Source organism: Dreissena polymorpha, chromosome 10, assembly GCF_020536995.1.
Source record: "Dreissena polymorpha isolate Duluth1 chromosome 10, UMN_Dpol_1.0, whole genome shotgun sequence".
NCBI classification, from domain to species: domain Eukaryota; kingdom Metazoa; phylum Mollusca; class Bivalvia; order Myida; family Dreissenidae; genus Dreissena; species Dreissena polymorpha.
In genome coordinates this window covers 60,805,722-60,811,454 of record NC_068364.1, presented here as the reverse complement: position 1 = coordinate 60,811,454, position 5,733 = coordinate 60,805,722, and the positions used below count along the sequence as shown (strand labels likewise).

At 33.9% G+C, this 5,733-nt stretch overlaps 1 long non-coding RNA gene across 1 annotated transcript; it reads right to left on the bottom strand.

The window, feature by feature from the left end:
• Positions 1–504: 504 nt before the first annotated feature.
• On the bottom strand, positions 505–5,251 carry LOC127848615 (uncharacterized). Its single transcript, XR_008034599.1, has 4 exons — positions 3,757–5,251; positions 3,211–3,266; positions 2,483–2,546; positions 505–1,920 (listed from the first exon to the last, which is right to left on the bottom strand). It is a non-coding gene; the product is annotated as an uncharacterized LOC127848615 (long non-coding RNA).
• Positions 5,252–5,733: the final 482 nt, after the last annotated feature.

The following is a 5,733-nucleotide window of genomic DNA, read 5'->3' as shown; positions in this document are numbered from 1 at the left end:
TTTTTATTTTCATTCACCTGATTACGCAATTTATGACGTATCTCGTGTGACGTCATTTCTCTGACGAAACATACTAGTATAAGCAAGACTTTCTGCATTTTAGGGACAACGCTAATCACTATGGACGTGTTTGTGTTTAACAGTAAATTAATCATAATATTTTTTTAAATCATCGAACGAATCCAAAACGTATTTCGGATTGTGTGTTTGTAATGCATAATTGTTAACTTCGATAGGAATAAAACAACTCGCTCCGACAGGATTACGAATTCGTAAATCGTGTTTTGGGTCAGAATGGTTAGCATGGGATACAAACGCTTTCAAAGAAAGTGTGGATTTAAATACATTTCGATAAAGGGATGGAAGAACAGAAAATGGAAGGGCATACTGTCATTGAACTGTGTTTCTATAAGCATTGGATTAAAGCTGTCATTGAGGTTAATAAAATAGAGTTTTTGTTTTGCTGTTGCATTTGTTTTTCAATTTCAAACAATAACAATGTCACTTGCTGTTGCATTTGTTTTTAATTTCTAACATTTATCCAATTTATTTATTTAAGAAATACAATCTAAATATCGCCTGTCAATCGTGATACATCGGCTATCTCGGATTCCTCCGTATAGTCCAGTCATCCTATGAAAAAAAAGCACCTAACCATCAACTAATTGCAACAGAAACGGTTTCACGTGTAAAATCATCTATGACGTATAACAGATGACAGAAAAAAAGTCTAGCGAAATATTTCCAGGGCAAACCTGTTAAAACTTCATTTTATTTATGCCCCTCGCGGACGTTTTTTTAAATAAAGTATATTTTCCATTTTCTATTCAAACAACACATTTCGAGCAAACCACCCGACAAAAACAGTATTCAGTAATACATCAGTTATGAAAACAGTATTATTTTTCTATTACCTAAGTGTATCATGAAGTTTCTTAACATATTTACTCATGTAAATAGTGCATTTATAGGGGTAAACTTACCCCACCCACCCATTAAATACATGTTACTATTAAATCATTGTTATTGTTGCTTTAATATCCCTTATATCAGTTAGCAATAGTTGTGCTGCTGTTTTTATTATTTCAATTTTATAAGCATCAGAATCGCTACTAGACTTTTGGTAAAATGAATGAAGAATTGATGATGCAGTGTTTCTAAATGTGATTACATTCTGCTTTCCATTTAATTCTGTGATGACAATAGAGGACCCAAAATGCTCTAGTAATCTCTTCTTCATATGAGTTAATGTATAGGAGAGTTCTCCACATAGTTCTACCATTTTGTCAACAAGGTCTTTTAGTGTTATTTGTTCGTCATCATTTTCAATCAGGAACTTTGCTATTTCCTGGAAAGCAAATTCCTGTGCCATGTTCACTGGTCTTCCACACTTCTTTCCTTTTTCATTGCCTGACTGTGGTATATTTTTACCTGTCCTAAAATTTACGCTGCATGACTAATGGTATATAGCAACAGCAGCCGCTAAGTCATGTATTGTTTCCAATCTGCTCTTAATATCTGAACCCTGTTTGTCATCCCTATCGATACATATTTGTTCTATGTTCTTTTTAAATTCAACTGTTCTAACAGGGTATACATTATAGCCTCGTTTTCTTCCAACAAATTTGGCACGTTGAGCACAAAATAGACAATTTGTACTGAAGTTAAATCGTTCAGTGTTAGATCGTAATGGTGGAGATAATACAGTCTTTGTTGGCTTTTTATTTAAGGATAGCTTGATTCGAATTGGGTTACAATAATCTTTCCGACAATGTACGTATGAACGGTCTGTCCGGGTATGGAAGTAATCTTGTCCAAGCGAACTTCGCTGGCAGCATTTATGCTATCACTTCCTTCTGGCGTAACTTAACATGGTCTTGGTAATCTGCAAGTGATTGACATCATATCAGGAAGGTATTGCTGAAAGAATATATGAATACATGCTGTTTCAACCATTAGGCAGAACAATCTTTTGTGACATTCCCAATTGTGACAAAAGGAGCATTTGCTCATAACAAGCAATTTCTTCATTTGACACAATGGATTTTAAAGCCGTCTGCTGCAGATGCATTCAAAAGCGTTTAATAGAATGAAGGGTTTATGTCTTCATACATATTGTGTATTTCAGAATGCAAGTAAATGCATTGTTGAACTTTATGTTTATAAAAAAGCTATTTTTAAGAAACAACAATTATCGATATTCACGCAATATTGTGTTTTGTTTTTTTCAGAAATAACAATAGTGGATATTCACGCAATGTTATTTTTGTACTATGTACAAATGTTCACAGTTCCAGTATGAATCCTGTAGAAAATTTTGTTTTGCACTCATTAATAGTTTGACTGTACTGTGGGGTTAATTTATTAATATGTTTGTCATTGATGCTTTTGAAAAATGAATTATTATTTAATTTTGCCTTCAACTGCAAGCTGTAAATGTTGAGTATTTACTAGCATTGCGTGTAGAATAAATGGCTATTACTTTTCCGATGCAGCTGCAGCAGGTTTGGTGCTGATCAGATTGTTTGGCAGTTCCATATTAGCATCTGTAATAGATGAAACAAATTAAAGTCTCTATAACGCTCAAAATCAACCAAAATTACGTAAAGTCTTTCTTAAAATAAAATTAACACCTAAACAATCTGTGTTCCTTATAGCAATAGCCACGATTTCAACACTAGATGTGGTATGATAACATAGATTTTTGTAGATACAAGATGCTCGTTTTTATTTATTTGTGACACAATAAACTCCATTTTAATATATATTCATAATACACACGAACACCATGTTAGTGTTCATGTGTCGTATGAATAGATATCTTTGAATTTAAAATGGAAAAAACAACGAGCATTTTGTATCTACAAACATCTATTTTACCAGACCAAATCTGGCGTTGAAATATCGGCAATTGCCATAAGGGGCACTGACGTTTAATTGGTTAAGTTTATTTTACGAAATATTGTACGAAATTTTCGTTGATTTTAAGTTGTAATGTTACTTAACATATATTGAGAAAATAGAGAAAACAGAAATGGAAAAATTAAACTTAAGTTTGATCAAAGCTGTACTTATTTACCTTCACATGGTATGGCAGATTTTTTTTAACACACTATCTTTTGTTTATATAAATTTACATTATCCTGTAGCATTTTGTCATGGCATATGAATCATTAATAAAAACACTTTTAAATGAATATATATTTATACCTTTTTTTGAAATTCTAAACCCACACCTTTGACATCGTTGATTGTTGATCTAACATCTGTAATAAATCAAACACATGTATTCAAGAAAATAAGTGTTTGATATGTGTGTAAGAGAACAACTTATTTATTATAAACAGCTTTTGATTTTCTGTTGTAATAATACTAAATGAAAGATTTACGGTATAGCTTAACTCAATATTTCGGATTATATTTGTTTATAGTTTAGAATTGTAAATTTAAGACCATAACTTATTATTTCTATTTTATATATGATAATTATTCATCATGAAATCATTAAAATGATTCAAATATGTGGAAAATTGAAAGCTTTTTTAACATTAGGTAAGAACATTCTCAACAGTTTCAATCAGTAGAATATCTTAAGAAGTCTACATCACGGTCAACAATCCCACTGAACAAAATACCCTGCAAGAAGATCTAGATCGGCTACAAAAATGGGAACACACTTGGGATATGGAATTTAATCCTTCCAAGTGTACGGTTATGAACATCCCCAGGTCAAAACGTCCCTACAAATCCACTTACACACTCCACGGTCATATTCTAGAAACAGTTAGTGATGCTAAATACTTGGGTGTTAGCATCACATCTGACCTCAGCTGGAATAAACACATAAACCAGGTTACTGCAACAGCCAGTCAAACACTAAACTTCATCAAACGAAACATTCCCATAAAACACCCACGCATTAGAGAATTTGCCTTCAAAACCCTGGTCCGCCCACAACTTGAGTATAGTAGCTCAGTGTGGAGCCCACACACACAACACAACATAAACAAGATCGAGATGGTCCAACGCAGGGCCGCTCGATGGGTTACAAATGATTACTCATATCACAACAGTGTCACACACATGCTAGACAAATTAGGGTGGCGTTCACTTGAGAACAGAAGGTACGACTCCCGGCTACTGATGTTCTATAAAATTGTCCACGGACTGGTTGCTGTACCAATGCCTCCCTATGTCACTCCTCCGACCCAGCTCACTAGACATTTGCACCCTCTTTCATTCAGACAAATCCCTACTCCAAGCAACTACTATAAATTCTCCTTCTACCAGCCACTATTGTCCTATGGAACTCTCTACCAGCCAATATTGTACAGGCACCTACCCTGGACCAGTTTAGGCTGGGGGTGACCAAACTAGACCACAGTTTCTAAGCAGGTTGGCTGTTTTTAACCTTTTATCTGTATATTCCTTCTTTTAACTAACACTATCACCTTTGTTTCTATGTCTCACAAATACATTATGTATTACTTTTATCTCCTATACACTTCTTCCTTAATTTCCTAGCACTGACACGCACCTGCTTGTAATGCTTATTGTTGGCGACTAGCAGTATATATAGATAGATAGAAGTTATAGGGAAAAAGAAGTAATACGAAAACGTTATGGTACAAATGGCCACAACAAAAACGTTATGGTACAAATGGCCTTCCGTAGTTTAAAAAAATATTAAAATCTCGATCTTTTCTCTTTTATTTTTCATATTTGTTTGTGTGTTTAAAGCATTCCTTAGATGCCTACATATGTATATTTGTGTAAAATGTGTGTTTGCTGCTGACTTTATTGCATATTTGAAGAAAACTATAAGTTCCTGCATCATCCACGAAAACTAATTACAAAGTGGTACGTAGTCTATTACGTAGGCAACCTTCTATGACTGACGCATTTGTTAGGAGAAAAACATTAATTTCCAAGATGAAAAGAATATTATTCAACAAAGACATCTTAACTTACCTCCAAAAATGACTTAAATCTAGGATCTTTCATCAAAAGCAGACGATCACATCATATCGCGCGAACGCTTGTATACCGTGCATCTGATCATTTTATCTTCTACGGTGGTAATTTAGGGCCATGAAAATCTGTCATATTAAAAGTCATTTTTCGGTAGTTTGCCCTGGCTAGACTTTGCTAGACTTTTGATATGTTGAAGAGGTGATATTTATCTACAATATTATCGAAAAATTATTTCTGTTGCAATTAGTTGTGGGTACAATTACAGATTGACTGGACTAGTAAGATAGGCCTCGTGGCTAACGGTCGCCATATTGCCTTGTATTACTACTTTACTACCCAAAAGGTTGTCAGTCTATTGTTATGAGGCTGTATACGATGCGCGTTGAACTAGCGCCAAACTTTTTACCGAAACTTTGATATTAAGAGCACTATTAACGTTCATTTGTGTTGCATTTTGACCTATTATCCAAGTGATTTACTTTTCCATTATTATTTAATCACCCTATCATCCAATTTTTAAGATGAAATTACGGTGTTTACAAAACCAACCAAACCGAAAGTGAAACTGGATGCATTACGTTTCGCGATGTAAACATTAAATATTGCCGATTGTTGTACTGGCTAAAAAATACCTTTTATGACAGGTCATGTATAGAACGTTAATCAAATAGTGACCATAAATCACTACAAGTGTCTGCGTTGTTCATTAATATAATTAATGCACGTTTCTGATCTAATTGCCTGTATCTAGATGTTATT